Source organism: Botryllus schlosseri, chromosome 6, assembly GCF_051294905.1.
Source record: "Botryllus schlosseri isolate E-star chromosome 6, Bs_hap1, whole genome shotgun sequence".
Classification (NCBI taxonomy): Eukaryota; Metazoa; Chordata; class Ascidiacea; order Stolidobranchia; family Styelidae; genus Botryllus; species Botryllus schlosseri.
In genome coordinates this window covers 1,615,369-1,637,269 of record NC_137241.1, presented here as the reverse complement: position 1 = coordinate 1,637,269, position 21,901 = coordinate 1,615,369, and the positions used below count along the sequence as shown (strand labels likewise).

General features: G+C 40.4%; 1 pseudogene across 1 annotated transcript in view; it reads left to right on the top strand.

Moving 5' to 3' along the window:
* LOC145440260 (patched domain-containing protein 3-like) overlaps window positions 1-21,901 on the top strand; it is a 54,879-nt pseudogene that overhangs the window by 12,019 nt on the left and 20,959 nt on the right. Inside the window, exons 9-13 of the transcript XR_013915491.1 lie at window positions 5,675-5,884; window positions 13,518-13,752; window positions 14,211-14,348; window positions 14,407-14,532; window positions 18,914-19,077. The product of XR_013915491.1 is annotated as a patched domain-containing protein 3-like (transcript). The remainder of the gene's footprint in view (window positions 1-5,674; window positions 5,885-13,517; window positions 13,753-14,210; window positions 14,349-14,406; window positions 14,533-18,913; window positions 19,078-21,901) is intronic.

Genomic DNA, 21,901 nt, shown 5'->3' with positions numbered 1-21,901 from the left:
CGACTTTGGTAACTGGTTGTTACACGGATAATGGTGTTCGGAAAACGGATGAATTTATGTTCCCCATCGCGCTAACAACTCCGGGTTTCCTCAGGCCTGTTTACTATATTGTGTCTTTACTGATCAATACATGTCGCTCTAGTCAGCTGAAACCGGATCACTAATATGAGAAAGTGTGTGGGGGCCTGATCCGGATATTCACTCATGAACCAACGACCAATATTCAAGTTACAGACCGTGTTTTGTCTCCATGAAAAATACCAATGCACACACCACATCAAGTACGTCACGATTGTTCACAAGTATTCGCGTAAACGAGGTGTACATACAATGTGCCGGTGTACAAACATCATGTAAAACAAATTCATGTTCTCAAGTCTTATCATCACATTTTCCAAGTGAAAATGTATAGTTACACTGGGTAAACGCTGGATCTCAAAAGGAAAATGACATTTTTACTCGGGTAAACGACGGACTACAAAGTGAAAATGGTTTGTTGCTCATGAAAAAAATATATTTCCAAGTGAAAAAGGTTTGTTACCCGGGGAAGAAATATATTTCCACGTGAAAAAGGTTTGTTACCCAGGGGAAAAATAGATTTCCAAAGGAAGAGGGTTTTGTTACTCTAGGAAACGGCAGACCTCCAGGTGAAAATGGTAATTTTACTTGGGTAGGTATCGTATGTTTAGTGTCGTTGGTATTGTTAAACGTTGCCGCCGGTAGCTGTTGGCATACTATTACGAGTGTGAAAAGGATTTAGACGGCCTGTGCAGAGTATCGCGATAGTAAACATATTTTTGGTGCGACGAAACAAGATCGTTGTTTAAATTTTAATACATTTCGATTACCGAGTTGCTGTACAGTAGAGATGACTCTACATTAGACCGTGCTGTGTACTTCGATTAAAACCACAAGACCACATGTAAATCTATTCGCGCAACTCGATGATGTTGATATAGTGTTACTAAAATTAATTATTACCTATTTACACAACATAAAAATAACAATTCATGTCGTAGCAGGTTTCTTGAACTCGTGCTTGATGAAACGAATGGTGACAAGTATGATTTTGAGTGAAAAATAATTATTTAGAGTAGTGACATTTTGTGACCAACGAATGTAAATCGATCGTGATATTACAATATATGCTTTCGTCAACATACCGACTTGGCGTAGAAACACTTTAAAGTTTTTTTCAATAACTCGACCCTCAAGACTTGTTACTTGTACGATGTAACGTCGGTGTGCAAACTATAACGACCATTTTGTATGCTAGTATGTTTTAGTTGTATTGTTGTGAGGACAACCATGTGATGACTCAGCACTTTTCGTTAGCAAAGTAGATTGACTTGTGTGTAAGATGTAAGTACCGTAACTAGAAAACATATGTACTCTGTTGTTGGAGTAGCTGATTTATTGCTATGACATGGACATATCCTGAAGCCTTGGTTGGTTTGTTGTTTTACGAAAGATGAGGTGACCTCGGTGTCGTAAATTGTGTTAACTAAACTCGGATGGATGCCGCAATTGTGCTGGACTTACACATGGTATTCGCATACTGTACACATACAAACTTTTGTGTAAACAACTCTGGTGTTTCTGTTAATACTAGAGCTGTGTTGAACTATTCGGTTCTTAAGACACATGAACAACCATTCAGACAATAAAGGTCTTGAGGTACCGAAACAGTTTGTAGAGTCAAACCAACCATTCTTTAGTTTCGTAATGTGAGAATATCGAGTAAAGTTGATTACTTTGTGTGATGTAAATATCTTTCGTACTTTCGTAAGAGTAGTGGGGGTCTCATGAAAAAGTAACTAGTTGACAAAAACAAAATATTGAATGAAGGTTCGTCTGTTGTTTTCATAAGTCAAGAGAGTGAAAATTGTTGTTGTTGTTTTTGTTACTCTAAATCGAAATAGTGTGAAAGCGTCACCGATCATTGCGTATGTTCGTAGCATGAGCGAATATTTTTATGTGTCGTGAATATCTTTCGTATACACTTAGTATGAAATGAGATGCGTGGAATAATAATTAGTGTCCTACAAAAGTAAAACTTGTTGTGTTTGCTTGTGTGCTTTTTTATCATTGTTTGTTGTTGAAAGATGGGTGAGTTTACATTTAAATATAGTAAGCGGGACAACTCAAGTAATAAATTTTGCCAGGTTGAAAATCGACTCGTTTGAAAATACCGGTCAATGGAGTAACAGTATCAATATGAGTGGTATATTAGTTTTCGCGAGATGCACCAATCTTCTAAGCTTAACTTTTCGAACATTCGTCATGTCATAGAGAAGTAGTCGGTTGTTATGAACTCGAAACAAATGTACTGCGATTATCACGATGATGGAAATTACGATCAACACAGTATTTCGTAAGTGAATGTGAATCGTTTGGTATGTTCAGCAGTCACTAAATGAAAAAAAAATAGCAAACTGATGCAACCCGGTAGTTAAACGATACAGTTACAAGTTGGATGTAATCTTGATTTACAGATGACAGCTTGATGATGTAAAGCTCAACCACGCAAATGTGTTCATTGCAAAGTATTTGACCAAAAATAAAATATCAAATGGAGACTTCGGTTTCATTACCAAGCGAGTGAAAATTGTTTTCTGCTGGGTGGATATGATTTGCATTTAGAAAAACGATATAGACCGATTAAGCGACGCTGTTTCATATCCGTCGAGTGAGTAAAATTTCTTTGGAGCTCGGTTTAGCTAGTTAATTATCGGTGCTTCAATCCCGTACAAGTAAGGTCTTTTAGTGACTGAGTATTGTGATGACATTTACTTTGACGAATGACATTAGGAAGATTTTCAATTTCTCTGATTGTGTGTGTGTTTTACAAATAATTCTAACTATAGGACACATTTAATAAACGTCATGCAAATTGTTTTTGTGATGGCAACGACTTTCAGTAGTCTGGTTAGATGACGACAATTATTTCAGGCGATTCAAAATAATTTAATAATCAAGTCATGGTCGAGCATTACAAAATCTCATATGTCAAATCAATGTGTCGAACCTTATGTTTACATCATTATAATTTTCAATATAACCCCTGCGTTCGATTGTAAGAAATGAATTCTCAACTACGTTGGTCAAAGTTTCAAACCTCGTATACTCAAACATATTATGTTAATCTCAAGTTGCGCGCACCGAGTAGTAATTACTTTAGGTTACAGAATAGTAACGACTTTTACAGTTGAATAAAAAATACGAGTTGGCGGACTATGAATACAACCGAACTTGCTATGGATTTTGGATTGTAGTGATTACTCGCGTAGTCTTGTCTACTTTTCATAAGGATACTGTTGAGTTGGTTGGGTAAGTTACAAACGGATTGACTTGACAAGTTTTTTTGTATTTTACTCTTTTGTGTATGGCGAGATGTTAGAATGTTGAGATGTCATAGTGATAGTATTTCTGAAACTCTCTTTGACAAACGTAAAGACAGGTCGCGAATAGAGTTGTAATGTTTCATTACTTGTTTCAAATCAATGTGCGTATAATCTCGAAATGTCACTGGGTGAAAGTTGGTAGTCATGTTTGTCAATCTATTTCAATTCAGACTATGTCAAAGTCCTAATATTTCATTCTGGATTATCTGGATTTACCTTTAGTACATCCTGCGAATGGATTCCGATGCGGTACTATAACATTTTTGATAATAATGACTCAAGGATTTTCAATCAACAATACCTGGATTTTTTGGTAATGCTAGAGTTGGCAAATGATTAGTTGCGTGTTTTTGTTAGGCGTTTGATTTCTCAGAAATAAATACAATTATTGTATGTGTATACTTGCGATTTCTTGATTCTTGTTTAGTTAGTTGGTATTGATTCTATAGGTGTGAAACAGCGGCGTGGAATGTGTGAATAATTCGACTCGACTGAAGTTGGAGTCAGTAATATTCAGGTTACGTTCGAATCAACAGATCGCGGTAAATGGATTTCTCAAAGGATTAGAGTTGTACCGGATCAACACATTCAAATACGAATCAACTTGGTTCGTGTAGTGAGTTTCATTTCAAGTTGACAAATTGACACATTGCTTGAATATTCTCATGATTTTTATCATGCAACTAAAGTCAACCACGTTCCAAAGTGTCAAAAACATATAGCGACCATACCAGAAAGTGTCAAATTGTTGGTTTACGAATCACCGTCTGCGACGACTCTGTGACAAACTAATTACGGAAATATTACCTTGTGAGCGATCGGTATGTCTGTAACACCAAATCATGAGCGATTACTATGTCTGAAGCATTACCCTGTGAGTGTCGTAGGATTTTAAACTTATTTCACACCTATTTGAATAAGCGTTCACTTCACAAAGGATTAGGGTTAGAGTAGAAATAAGTGACAATTTGTCGCTATTCAAGTTACCGACACTGGCGGTCTGTTATTCGTTACTTATTAAATCTTACGAGTGAAATCAAGCTCCGTGACAAAGTGCTTACGAAACTTTCACCGCGTGAGCGATCGATATGCCTGTAACACGAAGCCGCGAAAGATGGTTATGTCCGAGACATTATCTTGTCAGCGATCGCGGGGTTTTGCAAACTATTTCACACCTATTTGAAGTGCTAGTTCGTGAACGCGGCTATTGTTGATATTCGTATCGCCGTCTACGCCGGCACTGTGGTAATCTAATTGCCCAAACATTACTATGCGACTGATTCCTAGATTTAGCAAAACATTTTCACGCCTTTTTTGTTGAAAGTACGACATTCCGACCGCAGCCTATACCCGAAAGTACGACATGCCAACAACGAAGCCGCGTGCGACCGATCCCTATGCTGAAAAGGGTTACCGTGCGACAACAAGACACAATAGCCGCTTGCCACCCCCAATATAAGACATAAGAGCCGCTTGCGACCCCCGCCATAAGAATAACGATATATCATTGTCGCACTCACCGTAAACGTTGGGATCAACTCGGACCGGTCATATATAATAATTTATGATATACACAATAACTAAGAACCAATCACGTGACTATTTACTTGATACTTATTCAACACCAGTCGAGAGATACCTATACCAGAAAGTACGATATGCCGACGCACCCATAAGAACACATGGCGAATCACCACCACTGCCTTAACGCGAAAGTATGACATGCGAAAGTATGACATGCGAAAGTTCGACGTGCGACAGATGCATATACCGAAAAGGGTCACCGGTTCAAGACGAGTTTTCGCGGCACCGGTCGAGTGATCCCTATACCGAAAAGGGTCACCGGTTCAAGACGAGTTTCGAGGCACCGGTCGAGAGATCCCTATACTCATAAGGCACCGGTCGGGTGGAAGGGGGGTCTGAAAGGGTCACCGGTTCAGGACGAGTTTTCGCGGCACCGGTCGGGTGCACCCATAAGCCACAATGGCCGTTCGCGACCGATCTATATAACTACTAACGTGCCTAGCTTTTTTTATTCCATGTTCGCATGTTGAAATACTACCAATCGAAGCTTACAGACTTACACAGTGGAAAATAGTATCCAAACTATAATTCTTGTTGATATATTAACTCTTAATGGCAACGAGCTTATCATTTCAGCACTCGAAATATCCTATCCCACTGCTCGACTTGAATCAATAAATTTAATACTCGATTCGGATCCTAGTACTCAAATCATGCCCAGTTCTACTAATTTTGACTGTTTTTAGTTGGCCGAATGAGGAGTTGGAGAATGCGATCGTAAGAATTGGCCGGCGCCAATACACAGGAGTCGATGTTTATGTTTCTGCCAGCTCGAGCCGTCGCCAGGAAGCCTCCAAAATGTTCACGGGGGAACTCCCGCTCTTCTTTGTCGGATTTGCCTTCATATTCATCTATATCTTGTTGATGACTGGAAAGCTTTCGTTATTGGAACACAGGTAACCTTCTTCCTCGCACTCGACTGGACTTGTGGTGTATTTACAATATGAGCATAGTCGGAGAGATTAGTTCAGTGGTTCTAAACCGCGGTTCAAACGAACCCCAAGGTAGCCTAGACTTATCCAGTCTCAGGCGTTCCCCAGACGTCAAGACAAGTACCCGGCTCAGGCTTGATTCGTGATGAAATGCCTCTTGGCCATCGATTGGCTGCATGGAATTAGGCGCGATCAGGAGTGGATTTGTGACTGTTGTGGTTTCCGTCGAGTCCGGGACGTACAAACGGCCAGCTGGAGCTCGAAACCAAAACCATCTCATTTATAAAATGCCAATTATCCCGCTGTTGCGTTTTGCCTGAACGACAAGATGACACTTTCCCATGTGAAGCCTCGAATCAGGGTTGTAATGACTCGAGTCATGACTCGACTCGAGTCCGACTCGAGTCACGATTTTCGGATGACTCGACTCGACTCGAGTCATTTTCTCAAAATACGAAAATGACTCGACTCGACTCGAGTCAATCTGTGTATTGACTCGACTTGGACTCGAGTCATTGCGCATGACTCGAAGCAAGTCACTGACTCAAGATTCAGACGGCCAAGACCGACATTTCATTGTAATTTCGAAGCCAACACACTATTGGGATTTCGTCTGTTGGTACTGGTACTTGAAAATGCGACCAGAAACTGCTAAAATTGAGGAATATTGATATATTATAAATTTGAACCATTTAATATCACCAAACAGAGTTTAAAAAGTGGGTTTAGGAAGACTTTAACTGGAAACTGAGCAGTCAACACAATGACTTGGACTCGGACTCGAGTCATAATACCATGACTCGGACTCGATCCTCTGTTCGCTGACTTGGACTCGGACTTGACTCGGTGGGAATTGAAAATGACTCGCCTTGACTCGAGTCAAAAATATAAAAGTGAGATGGACTTGTGACTCGGAGCCTTGTGACTTAGTTACAACCCTGCCTCGAATTTCTAAACTGGTATCTGAATGGAACAATAGAAATCACAGTAAATATTCATTATTATCTCATAATTTTGTCCTTTTAGCACAGTTGCTGATGCAAAGCTGATTTTTTCAGTAGGGGTCTCAGCTTTTCCGTGGCCAGTTGCTGGCCGCAGATTTTTCTGTGGCCCACCACGAAAATCTCGTGGCCGGCCATGGAAAATCGTTATTTCGTGGCCGGCCATACTGATTCATCGTGGCCAGCCACAAGTTCGTGGCCAGTTGAGGATTTTTGAATACCATATTGAAGTTCTGTACATCCAAGAAGCTCTTTATTGATTTTTACTCGTCTACATTGATTGAAACTGTCCTCTTTCAATCACTGTGACTATCTGAAGCAGACCATCCGTATGTGCACTGTGTCGGTTTGGTTATTAAATTATATTAGTAAGCCTACTACTTAATGTCGTCGGGAAGGGTCTAAAATTTCAACGGCTCGGCACATATTTACCCTTTTACTGCATGCGTTGTAGAAATGTATTTTATCCTCTCTGACTATCACAAATTTACGGGAGGTGCGATGTAAACTCTACTAGTGCTATCACCCAAACAGAAGCTCCTTAAACCGTCCTGTATACTTGTCCACTTGGCTTGAAATCATCCTGCTCTGCTTCAGAAAGTTCGTTCCTATACCAGTTTCATATAATGGAGAGTAAATGAAATCATGATTATGAACAGCCAACCACGCCCATCCCATCGCTAAAACGGCTTTTAGTGGAAGTCTCTCGGTTTATCACCGCACTAACTACACAAGGAATCAAATATTATACAAACGAATTGTTCTTATTAGTCTTATACACAGATTATAAACCAGTAGAATGTATTGCTTGCGAGGCATTACGGGACGCGTCTCCTCTGCAATACGTCCTTTTCTGTGGTAAAAGAAACAATGAATGAGTGAAATTTCAAACCTAATAATATCCAAATATACCAGTAAAATCTAAAAGCATGTTCCCGAATGCCTGACGATATCGACGGCAACACTCAGTGCTCGCAGAAAAGTCGAATTCGTCGTCACCATTCAGAAAGTGTTCGGCAAACTGAAACAGCAATTGCGATTACAGAAAAAAAGTGTTTTGAAATTTTGAGATACCTTCAATACCAAGTTGTAAGAGTCATTCTGTTGACTATGAGTCCTGGATACCATTTCCCACCCAGTGGCAGAACTATTTGTAAGGTACTTCCATAATCCCCTGGGAGCATAGAGATATGCTGATTGCAGAGTGTCGACAATAAGTAATATCTCAGTACAGTCAGTTACTCACTTCCAATTACGTTCCAAGCGTTTTCGGTAGTGTTCCTCATTGCCCGTGGGGTCGCCTCAATGTATCTTCAGTTGAAAATACCTTATCACACTGATCGCATGTTGGTTTCTCCATATTATCTACATAAAAAATGATAAGATAAGTCTATATTCCAACCACGGTTCTGGCGTCCAAGTATCTTTTGGCATCCGGGGCAGTGATAATGACTGCGGCATTTACTTTTGCCCCTTTCATTAGTAGAAGATTCATTACGACATAGAAGGACGGCACCTGAAAAGAAGGATTCAAAGAGGGACATATTCAAATTACCCTGCTTATCAACCAACATTATGTCCAACAATAATTTGGATTTCCATATTAAATTTAGAAGTTGAAAATAGAATGAAATTCAATTGTATCGGACAAAAAGATCGAAAGCAAATTTGTGGAAACAACAGAAGATGCGCTTGAACCCTGCCATTATTACCAGTGTTACCGGTACATGCCTGCATCACAATCATTGTCCTTTCTTACATATACAGCAAAAATGCAATGAATTAAGTCCAGGTGTCGGTACAGTAATTTACTAGTGGTGAATTCGTCAGTGCAATTCACAGGACATTTTAAATTACCCCCTGTCTCGTCCAACAATTTTAACCACAGCTCCGTCGAAGTTGATGGTAGCGAACATGGTATGTACAGCAGCAGGATGATGATGATCAAATATAGGCCTGTATATAGCCTTATCGCAGACTTATCATAGACCTGGTACAGAAAGGAAGGATTGTATCAGCCCGGCATTATCCAATTCATAGCTATTCAGCTATACGAAAGATAAAAAAACTATGGAATTGTTTGCAACAACGTCTCACTATATAGTCTCCCCATAATGTCCTATATGGTGTCGACACAGCCAAATCTCACGCCTCAGTGAAATTGTATTACGTCACAATTTCCGTTTGGCTACAGGCAATTTGACGGTAATTTTTGACCGACTTGCCGGGCATTGAGTTTGGTAAAACGGGTATCAATTGAAAGCTGACTCTGCACTGATTACGAAAATATAAATTTTATTCCGCTCGTGGCCCCAGAACTCCCACAATCAGCCTCGAATTTTTCATTGTTATGGAGATTGGCATTGGGACGCAACAATGCTGTATGGCGAAACGAGAGAGTAGCTCAAGAGAAAAAGCGCCGGACAGCATTGTTCAGCATTGTTGCGTCCCGATGCCAATCTCCATAACAATGAAAAATTCGAGGCTGATTGTGGGAGTTCCAGGGCCACGAGCGGAATAAAATTTATATTTTCGTAATCAGTGCAGATTTAGCTTTCGATTGATACCCGTTTTACTAAATTTAATGCTCGGCAAGCCGGTCAAATATGACCGTCAAATTGCCTGTAGCCAAATGGAAATTGTGACGTGATACAATTTCGCAGAGGCGTGAGATTTGCTTGTGTCGACACCATATAGGACACTATGGTCTCACTTATACCTTTGGAAAGAGATATCAGATCGGGGGAAGCACCGGCCACAGCGAGCTGCGAGCTGCTCTGTGGCCGGCCACAGAATGTTATGTGGATTTCACAGCTTTTCTGGAACTTAAAAGAGTATTATCCACATTTTCTTGGTTCTTTGATTCCATAATTTTCGTTCGTTCGGGCACTGTGATTACGGTATTTAGGACTGAGGTCGAGAAAACAGGTAAAATGACCGCATATTGACCGATCAGGTTTCTCGATGGAACAGAGATTATGTATTCAAGGAGGTATATATAGTCGAGTCTACTTAAGCGTAAATCGAACAAATCCGCAGTGAATTAAGACAAATTTCCAGTACAGTATTGTATTATCGATATATTCATCAGGGAAATTCACGAAAGATTTTAAACTTCCCCTACATCCTCAAACTATATGTACGAATAACTTCGCATCGCAGACTTATCATAAACGATAAACATTGTTGAAAATTGAAGGACAGTACCAGCATCCTATTGTTTAATCGTAGATTTGCATATTTGCAAAATATAACCAACTATACAATGGATTGCAACGTCTGCACAATGCACATCTTACCGTGAAAATCAATCTCAGAACGGGGGAAACACCGGCCACAGCGAGCTGCGATCTGTTCTGTGGCCGGCCACCTAATGTCATGTGAATCTCACAGCTTTTGGGGATCTTAAAGAGATTTTCTGACAGATATCTGGTATACATTGTATTTTTCCAATTCGATACAGTTGCTTACGATTGCAGGGCTGGGCAAAATCGAGTACATGAGTGATTCGATTCTGAATCACGTAATATGCTTCGAGTCGAGTAATCGAGTATCGCTCTTTATGACGTCATAACAGAATGTAATATGGCAAAGTTCAAATATGTACCTTTTATGCGACAGCGAAGAATATAGTTCCTGTTATCTATCACAATAAAGATACTTCGGTATTTTTTCGACCACCGATTTCATTCTACTTGGTGACAATGTTGTGGGATGGTCATGACTTCGGAAATGTGCTATTTCCAGTAACGTTGGTATCTTTGTACGATACGATTAGTATGCTACAATACAGCCAATCAAGATTTCAAGGCTTCAACAGTGAAAATCAGTATCGAAACTATAATTCTCGATGATAAATTAACTTTCGGTGGCGAGGGGCGCATAATTTCGGTACTCGAAAAAATCGTCTTTTACTACTCGACTCGAATCATTAAAATTAATACTCGATTCAGATTCGAGTACTCGAATCATTGTGCCCAGCCCTAACGATTAGCTGTGACGAGTGTCTGACGAATATTTAAGTCTATTTCTACTACAACAAAAAAAAAACATCCAAATCAACACTTACCTATCAGTTACCAGTTTTGGTGTCTTCGTTGCTTCTAGCTTTCTATACCAGGGGTTCTCAACCTGGGTAGCGGGAGGCTCTCAGGGGGGGCGCGAGAAATTGACGAAGTCAGTATAGGGGGGGGGCGCGAGCAATTGACAAAGTCAGTATAAATTGTACGTGTCTGAACATGTGTTTCACATCCATTATGAGAAGACGATTAATGAAGATGAAATTTATTCCATATTCAAGAAAGCTTGCAAAATACAAACTCTAGCAACCGCGCTCAACGGAGTATAGTCTGATTTCAACTTCATTTGAGCAAATTTTTGAAGTTCTTTGGAGATATAGAGAGCAATTCCCAGGTGTAAGTCATTCATTGCTTCACAGCTTTGACAGTAGCCTAAAGCTTGTCGCGCTGGGCAGCTCTTGTTAGTAGCTTGCGAACTGCACTGCCTAAGACAGACTTAGATGCAACAAAGGTTGCCCGGTTTCGCCCTCAATTAGGCTATAAATCAACACAATTTAATTAATTTCCAAAACTGATCAAATTTAGCCTGGCAGGACAGAACGACGCCTTGCTCTCTGTACTCACTACCAGCATCAGGATTAGTCTCAGGGTGACCTACCTTGAAATTGATGGATGTCTTGTTCAATGTTTTTTGTTATTTTCAAACAAGTTTGGAGAAATGTATGAGCAATGTAAAAGACTCAACAACTGGAATGCAGATTCAAAATTGGCGTAAGATATACCTTATGTTTACTATTAGATCAGGGGTGGGCAACCTGCGGCCGTAGAAGGGAATTTGAGCGGCCGTAGACATGCAAATTGCAATTACGAATTCACTCCCGCATTTTCGAGAGATTTTAATTAATCTTGCAATTTTCTTCGCCCTCCGCGCAATTCAACAAGACTTCATTTTTCGATTTTAATGCAGTAGCGCCCTTCTTAATCTGAGCCGGAATGGGAATTGGCAAGAAATAACAATTCGTTCGCGGCCCTGAAAAATTTTCGCGCTCCGCGCGACAATATTCACCTCCCGGCAACTATTCATAACATTGCCACTCGCGATTTCGGTGCGTACAATAGGCCGTTGTGAAAAGTAGAATAGTCCGGAGTTCACCGGGAATGGATATGGACAGTTTACCATAGGAATTTTGCGTCCAGATTGTTCATTGCGGCTATGCCCCGGAATGCGGCCTTACGCCACATAAGCAATCGAAATGCGACCATGATTATCAAAAACGTTGCCCACCTCTGTATTAGATGATGTGCTCTTTTTGACATGACGATAAATGCAAGGGGGGTCAGGGGGGCGCGATTTTTTTGACCATCTCCAAGGGGGGCGCGTGTCAAAAAAGGTTGAGATCCACTGTTCTACACCATTATTTCTCGCTTCATTTAGCGGATATCCCCTTTTTATTACATTCTTTGCATCATTTTGTGTGTTTTTAATTGATATATAGAGACTATGCCGGATCGTTTCGACTTCTTCCTATCGTTTTTTTGTATCGCTATTCTTCCGATATTTCGGGTAAAAATGCTTATAAACTGAGCTAAACTCTCGCTCTCACCTAGTTCTATTTACTATACGCCCATAATAGAACATAATTGATCATACATTTGAGCACGATTGGGTCACGTCAAGTACTTCTCATCATTACCAACTTTATATATTGTAGCCGGCCATGAAAATCACCATCGCCGGCAATAGAATAGCACTTTCCAGGGCCGGCCACGGAATATCTGTGGCCGGCCACGAAATTATCCGTGGCAAGTAAGTGGCCACAGGAAGGCTGAGAGTCCGTCTCGATTTTTTTCACCAGGAGTTTACGGTAATGTGTAATGTTGTTATCGTGAATCAGCTCAGACTTGGGTCTGCCAGATTGGTACAGGTTAAGAGCTACTGTATATTAGATAGCTGTTATCTATTATAAACAATGTGGCATATATGTCTTGGTTATGTCCTAAATAACATGAAAATTGTCTTCAAACTTGGACAACTAGATAATTATAATTGTCTCATTACACCAATTAGTGCGACCTGCAATTAATATAGATCGAATCTAATTTGTATTCTTTGTTTTACTTAAAATGTTACAGGATAACTGTACGGTGCGAAACGATCCAGGCCCCGTGTATAGACAGCAGACATTTATCATACGCATTCTTATGAGATTCAACTCATACTAGATATGAATTTGAATTGATTTTTGTTCTAATTCAGAATTCAATTGAATCACCACGTTTTTTGCGAAATCAGTTATTTTATTTGTAATTTAATTTGGAAAATCTGTGTTGCTATAATTGTAATTCTGATCACCTCTGATTTTTTCTTTTGGCGCCTCGTCGTTCTTACATTCTCTTCCATTGCATATGTCTAATTCTTCAGATCTTTTCTTTCACTTTTCGTTAAGACGTCTACGCCTAGATCCATACTCGTACCAACAACCGTTATAGAAATGGTGGTTTGCTTAACCAAGTGCTGCGCCAATCGCAATCCCTCATTATAGCTGGTTTTGACCGAGATTGTCTCTATTTCTACAGAATATACATAGCTTTATTGGGATGTGTATCTGCGGGCTTGTCGATGAGCGCCGGTATCGGATTGACTTCCTGCTTCGGCCTACCGTGGACTAACATACACTTGGTCGTTCCGTTCTTGGTGATCGGAATCGGAGTGGATGATATGTTTGTCATTTTACAAGCTTGGGACACAGTGGACGATGATATCAATTGCAAGCATTTACCGCTAGCCGAGAAAGCCGGGAAAACTCTACAGGTTGTGAATTTCAAATATTCATTCAGATAATACAGTACAACGAACAGCACATGCCTCGCGGAAAAGCTTACAAATACAATTCATAATATATTGACAACATATTGAACAATTTTTAGTTAGTTATGCATGTGCGGAATAAGATTTATTGAGGTCTTGGCGCGGTTTGCGGCTGTTCCTTGGTACTTTCCAACTTGCATTGTTTCTTTGGTAAAATTGCGAATCACATCGTTGATCTAACTATTTTGATACTGAAATTTACGTTTTTCAACAGAATTGGTGACAAATTCATTTCAAATATGTAGCAATACCTTTTGATTCCAGTAAATTAGAGGGCTCAAGGATGTAAATAAACATTACATTGCCTTCTTGCAAGCTAAAAGCAGGGAGCCAGTGAAATTTGGATAAAAAGTTATTTTTGAACAACCCTAATGTACAGCTCAAGAACGAATCTATTTCAGAGCGCTGGTGTTTCAATCACTGTAACGTCGATGACTGATTTGGTGGCTTTCGCCGTGGGAGCTACCAGTGAACTGGGCGCGTTCTCGTCTTTCAGCGTGTACGTAGCAATGTGCATCGTGCTCCTATTCGTGCTGGAAGTAGGTGTTGTGCTACAGAAAATCGCATCTTTACTGTATCCCCTTTATCCCGTTACAGTGTACCTTTTTCCTTGCGTGCGTGGTGATAGACGATCAACGAAAAGAGAATCGCTACGACGCTTGTCTAGCTTGTTGCTACGAACACGACGAAGACTACAAACCATCGAAATGTAGTCAACGACTGGTAATTAAGGCTATACACAATGCTACGAGTACTCAAATCTGGATATAGTATTAATTCTATTGATTCGTGTCGAGTGGTGAGAGATGGTTTTTAGAGTACTGAAACTATACGCCCGTTACCGCTAAGAGTGAATTTATCAACAGGAATTGTAGTTTCGATACTATTTCCAACTCCAGAAGCCTTGGTGCCTCGATCGGTATCGCATCATACGAAACGTGAAGTACAAAGCTACGCACGTTGATGGCAATGACATATCTGTGAAGCTTAGTGGACCATAGTCTGAGAACCGAAAAAGAGGACCATTTTTACAACTCACAAAAGATGAAGTAGCATTCATTAATACGAGAGATTTGGAAATTTTACAGCTAATATTGACGGGCTGACAAAAATGAAGAGAGAAAGGTCATTTTACGGCTCGACTCGCGAATGAACCGTCCCCATATATATAATCGGTTAGAGTTGACCGTTTTATTTAGAGTCAACCTAGCCGTCGAAATCCTGATTCCACGTAGCCCAGTGCTCTTCAACCGGGGTGGTCGTACACCCTAGGGTGTACCAGAATTTGCAAAGGGTGTACCACTCGGATGGGGTGTACAGGGGTGTACCAGAATTTGCAAAGGGTGTACCACTCGGATGGGGTGTACAGGGGTGTACCAGATCCGAGTAACAATGAGCCGATGGCTAGCTATCACAAATGCAGGTTTATAGGTCAGTACAGACGGGTTGACGCACAGGTTAACGAGCAATATGGTACCATAGTCGTTTACAGCACGACTATGATGGTACAATGTTATCTCAAGTGTAATACTGTACACCGCTTGATTGTGATGTCATAAGCAAATATTTCTTCTCTTCATTTAGCCGTCGGCAATAGACCAATGGTTCCGTTTGGTGTTGTAAAGTATGCAGTTAACAAACATGTTTTCAGCTAGTCATTTGTATTTTAGGGATTTTTGAGGAAACCGCCGCGATAGCTCAGACTTTTTGAATCTGTGCTTCCTACCCGACGCTAATAAATACCGCAATGCACATAAATGAAGTGACGTAGCCAGCCAGGGTCGAAACAGCTTCCACATTGAAATCGAAACCCTTTTGTTTTAAAATGCCGATTGTATGTCCAATCTTTCGCCACACATTTGCAATTTAGTATTTTGTTATAAGTGATGTAAATTAGCGACAATGGACTGTGTATAGCGGCATACGATCTGAGGTTACTGACATCTCTTGCAGCCCATGTGCTACCATCGACTCTGTGTGGTGTGTGGCAGGCCTGATGCGCAGTAGGCTGGTGCGCCTGCTATCATCGCTGCTCTGAATTACCGCTTCTGCAGCACTAGCTTTACCTACTCTCCCTCCAATACTGTTACATTTAGGTTGATTATCGTTCGTATCATGCTGTTTTTGCTCTGACACGAAATAAATTCCAATTTGCGTAGGGTTAGGTTACCATACGTCCTCTTTTAAGAGGATTTGTATTCTTTTTTGACAATTTTGAAAGTGTCCTCGGAGGACGCCCTTTTGTCCCCTTTTTTTGAGATTTTGTCCTCTTTTTTGAAAATTCAGGTCAGATTTAGTGCAAATTGCGAGTGATATGCCGTAAATCAGCACAGAAGTGACGCTCCGGCGGGTATTTCGGAGTGAAAAACTGTGATTTTAGCTCTGAGTGAAACGTTGACCTTTTTTTAGTCATGCACCTAGCAATGCGGAGAGAAAAACGGTATTTTGAGCTCTGAGCGGAAAGACGACCTTTTATTTCAGTCAACCGATCACCAAGTGGGAAAAATTCACCGGTTTTTTAGAATTCTTCCCTGGTTTTGCAAGTCACAAATTTCTGAAAAAGTGTCCTCTTTTTAGATTTCCAAAATATGGTAAGCCCAAATTTGCGTGGCGGGCTGCCTAACTGGCTGCGACTCTGTGACCAAATACTATTTTATTCCAATCCAATTTTTTTGACGGCAATAACTCCGCTTCTATTGGTCGGAATTGAACCAAATTTGAAGAACATAGTTTTTATAGAGAACCTAATACTTTCATAGGGTGAACAGAAAAATTTCAAATTTTTCGTTATTTATTTTTGTATAGTAAATAGAAACTTTCCTCTCCCGTAGCAAGGCGGCTACTAGTTGGAATTGAAGTCTAGGGTTGGATTATCCGGATAACGGTTAACCGGTTAACCGGTTAACCGCAGGTATTTTCACTATCTGATATCCGGATATTTTTCTGCCGGTTAACCGGATAAAAAAGAATCATTGCTAATGCATTTTACACGTTTTAGTAAGCTTCAATAAGTCGTATTCAGTGTTGGCGCGGCCGATTAACGAGAAGCGTGTTGCCAATTAGCGAGATACGTCCGTACACATTGCACAATGTAATGTGACGCGATCTCCTGCTGAGAAAATCGTTAAATTAGGCCATTGATTGCCGCGCGCTCGGCTATCGTCTCTGGCCTGATTTATCGTGTCTTCAACAAGCCGATAGTTCCACTGGATTGAAGAATCGCATCTGCAATAGGCCATGTGCAGTGTACACACTATTCCATCGCTGGCCTGCACAATCGCATCTTCATTGGCTTGGTGCTCACGACATTATCGTTGACCTAACACAATCGCATCTGCAATAGGCCTACGAACGATATAATCGCTGGCCTAACCATCTCGGACCCAGCATGCATTGGCTCCTATATCTCGATGGCTTGTTGACGATATGCCGTTAAGTGTATTCTAATTAGTGATTCTGAGAGTGACACCGCGAAACTGAATGACATCGAATGTTCGCAAAAATATGTGCGTGCGTGCAAGCGTAATTGATTTCCGCTGATGATTAATTCGAAAAAAATCGAAACCCCCTGATTTTATTTCAATCCCCCTACATTTTCGACTGGCTGCGTGTCTGATCACGTGAATTAGAGCGAGGTATCATGTCGGCATCAATTCCAGTATCAGCTAGTCGTCCTTCTAGTACTCCAAACCTAAACATAAGGATGGTCAAAAGGATGTAAAGCCGTTGAAGTTTTCGGCGTACGACCTGCCAACCTTTTGACTCTCTACGAAGCGCTGCTCTCTATTCAGCCCACTTCTGTGGAAGCTGAAAAAGCATTCAATGAACGTGGACTCTTTGTTACAAAATTCCGGTCCCGGCTACAGGATCCCACCATTGATGCATCTGTGCTTTATAAAGAGGGCATTACAGAAGCAGTGAACATCAAATTTGCGTGGTTTTTCTCGTATTCGCTCATACTGCGCCCGTAGGTAGGTACTCTACAATAACACTGTGTAATGATTTTGCGATCCGTTTTACATGCAGACCTAATGAAATCGATTGTCTCACTTGACAGTTATTATCCGGTTAACCGGTTAGATAAATTCCAAAATATCCGGATATATCCGTTATCCGGATAGTGAAAATTATTGATATCCGAACTAACCCTAAATTGAACCAAATTTGGTGTGTAGGCTTAAGTTAGGTAACCTAACAATTTTATCAAGTAGCCAGTACGATTTGAGAAAATAGTCATGTTTGAAGACCCCTAATGAACAGGGGTGTACGAGTTTTGAGCAAACGTTAAAAGGGTGTACCACGTCGAAAAAGGTTGAAGAGCACTGACGTAGCCTATATTATGGCATTGGTTAGTTGTCTCTGTACGATTGCCTGACTCTCGAAGCTATAAAGATGGATTAATTGCGCAAAAGGAGGTCATGGTACATTTCTGGAAACGGAGGACAAATCCTCCTAAAGGAGGACGTAATAGGGTCAGATCATTGGTCACCTTAGTGATGTCGAGATCAACTCACGGCATTGGCACAAAGTGCAATGAAATAGGCATGGTCAAAAATTGCCAAATTATCTTCAATCTGTTGTAGAAGAGACATTCTATTCTTTGAGGTCGCCTAAATGGTACACATTTCAACTCGGCACTTTTGAAAAGTATATCTGGTCAAAGTGTCGCTTACAGTTAATAGCAAATCATACATGAGTTAATCCCGAAATTTCAAGATGTGTCTTTGCGACAACGTAAAATGACAACGACTTCACTTCTAGACTACTTTACTAAATAGTATACTCAGCTATCACGGGTCACGGGCTGATTCTGTTGGTTTATATGATAATTTCACTCAGAAAGGGATACATACCGATCCCGAAGATGCTTCATACTTTGTAAAAGCCAAAGTGTAAAGTACAAATAGGTTTGCGTCAAAATATTTTAAGCAGAAGTGAAATTATTTTGAAAATACAAGCATATAAGCAAGTATCGGCAAAATCTACTTACATACTCCGAAAAAAAGAATTTCGTTATTAACAACCCCTCGAAGTAACGTTTATGTTGTTTTGCACTTCTTTAATGTGCGATTCCCGAATCTCTCATTCATTGAAACGTTTTCAGGTTGTCCATAGGTTATTTGAAGATGGTATTGGACGAATCGTAAGCAATATTCCTTTCGCGATATTCGCAATATGCCTTTCTCTCGGAGTAGCGGGTCTCATGTCGTGGGGTTTTTACAAGCTGGAAGTCAGATACGATCCTGATTGGTACATTCCCTCTGACAGGTAAATTTATGACATGGGGTAGAACTGCTTTAAGCGCGGATTCCGTATAATATGGACATACCCTTGACTGTGGTTGGAAGATTATCCTGATGCTAAAATAAAACATACGCATTAGTACCACGTCTAAAGGTAGTTTTGGCACAGTTCCACTTTGGATAATGGTCGTGTATTAGTGGTGATAACTTCCAGCCCTGCCCAACCCTGCCTAAAATGAAGTCCATGGGGCTATCATATGTTTAACATAAGCCCAAGGCCATTTCAAGCCAATGATCCCCCGTAAGACATACGACTACTAGTAAACGTGATGGTCTAGTGCAGTGGTTCCCAACCTTTTTCATCTCGTGCCTCCCTTGGCCGAAATTTTAGCCAAAATTCCCCCCTTAGGATAAATCTGCCCGATGATTACAAATGGTCATTTTTACCGCGCAAACACCTGTTGACTAAGAGAATAAGACGGGCGGCACCGAGTGTTTGTTTCTAGCAGTGCTGTAATAACACTTTGTAGACCTCCAAAAACCATGGTCTTGGTCCCAATCAAACAAATTCTGGAAGGTTTGACTCAACAGACCCCCACACTTCCATTTGTGTTTTCGGCTTACCATGCACCAATCGCTAATATAACTGCTGTGAAAAATCAGTATCCACAAATTTACTGGTCTCGCGATTTTTTTTCCTCAAGTTTGCGCATGCATTTGGCCAACAATAGAGGTACGTTGATATATAGCAGGGTTGACCAGACTCGAGTTTGACTCGGCTCACCGTTTTCTGATAACTCGACTTGACTCGAGTCATTTTCTCAAAATCGGAAACGAAACGACTCGAGACAATCTGGGTATTGACTCGACTTGGACTGTAGTCATTGTGCATGACTCGAACCAAGTCATATGACTCAAGACTATAAAACGGCCAAAACCGACTGGTCATCGTAATTTCGAAGAACAGTAAAGTGACCACCCTGTTGGAAGTTCGTCTATTGATCCTGGTACTTGACAATGCGACAAGAAACTGCTCAAAGTGAGGAAAATTAGCAAATCATAAATCCAAATCATTCAATATCACCAAACAGTGTTGACTTGAGTGTGACTTGGACTCGTACTCGAGTCATAATACCATGATTCGGACTCAACCGTCTGCTCGGTGACTTGGACTTGACTCAATTGTGAATTGAAAATGACTCGACTTGACTCGAGTCAAAACTATGAAAGTGAGATTGACTTGTGACTCGGAGCCTCTTGACTGGGTTACAGCCCTAATAGTAGTAAGGGTATCTGGGTTATAGACCGTCCAATCAGAGAGCGCCACGTCATCCTAATTGCCACGCCCATTTTCATGCCCTAAGGGAACATTCATCTGCTACGTCATCTGTGCCACATCATCAAGCGCCACGCCTATAGTGCCACATCATCCATCCATTGCTATATCATCACAGCATTGATTGCCGCATCTTGATACTTGTCTCAGATATTCTATTATGTGTATTTAGGACTAATATCATCCGTCCATATTTTTTAAACTTGATTTTATGTGTACAAGTTACGGTTTCTGCAGTTTCCACATTTTACGACTTATGATTGCTGCGTCAAAACTTACCTTGGCTAGAATCGACAGATTTTCTATTATGTGTATTTAGGACTATGTATTTAAATTCCTATTCAGATTATACATAAATGCGAAAACTATGATGTCTATGTAAGTTTATATTCTCCGGATAATATTATTAATATCAAAATTCTACACATCATCACTAATTACTTAATATAAAATGCGATTTTGAGCGCTGCGACTTGATAATATGAACCCCTACGCTTCTGATGCATGATTTTTTGTGATAAGGACCTAGGTAACATTCAGAGTCTGCAACGATTGTTTGGATATACATTATAGCAATACCCCACTAAACTATAGGCGGTTATATTACTCTATTGCTCAGAGATAACTCATCCGTCCATATTTTAAACTTGATTTTATGTATACAAGTTACTGTCTCTGCAGCCTCCACATTTTACGACTTATTTTCATTAGACGCAGGCAAGCGATTCTCCAGTTCGGAGCTACGGAAACAAATCACTCGCATGTGCGCGTTCCGAATAGTCTTGTAGAATTTTCTAAAGTCGTAACAGCTTAGTAGCATATACGCGAATCCCAAGGTGAAAATAATCGAACGAACTATAGCCGTAGGCGTGCGATTCGCAGGGCTTTATTTATACAAACTCTATCGATGCCTGTACGCGAACCCCAGCGTTAAAACGATTAGGTCTAATTAACACGTTCTGAAGCCGAAAATTTAGTCAACATCATTGAGATAGCCATGATTTGAAGATGGTGATCGAGTGTGACAATAGCACTCGCCAAGGTTAGACAAACATAACCTTAAACTACTCTCTACTTCACAAAATATAAAGTTATAAAAGTAAGCAGATTTTGTCGATATTGCTTTGTGATGATTTTGATGTTGTTCCATACCGATTGGGAAGATAGCACACCTAATTTCGTAACTAACTACATAATCCCTAGTAACGTAGTAAGACGCATAACGGAATTTACGCAAAATCGGTATTGCTCTGCGATAATTCCGATCACTATGTTTTGATAATGACGTGCTTCCGAGAAATAAATAACATTCATTATACGTTAGATGATACTTTTCCTTGATATTCTATCATGTGTGTTTAGGACTAATGCAACATCACTATGTTTACGACATGTCTGATTTGAACACACTAATTTTGCGTATCACACCACAAACTGCGCAAGCCTTCAAAGTTGATAAGTAAACAAGTATTTGCACTCCATCAGAATACTTAAGTAGCTTTTCGCGTATATG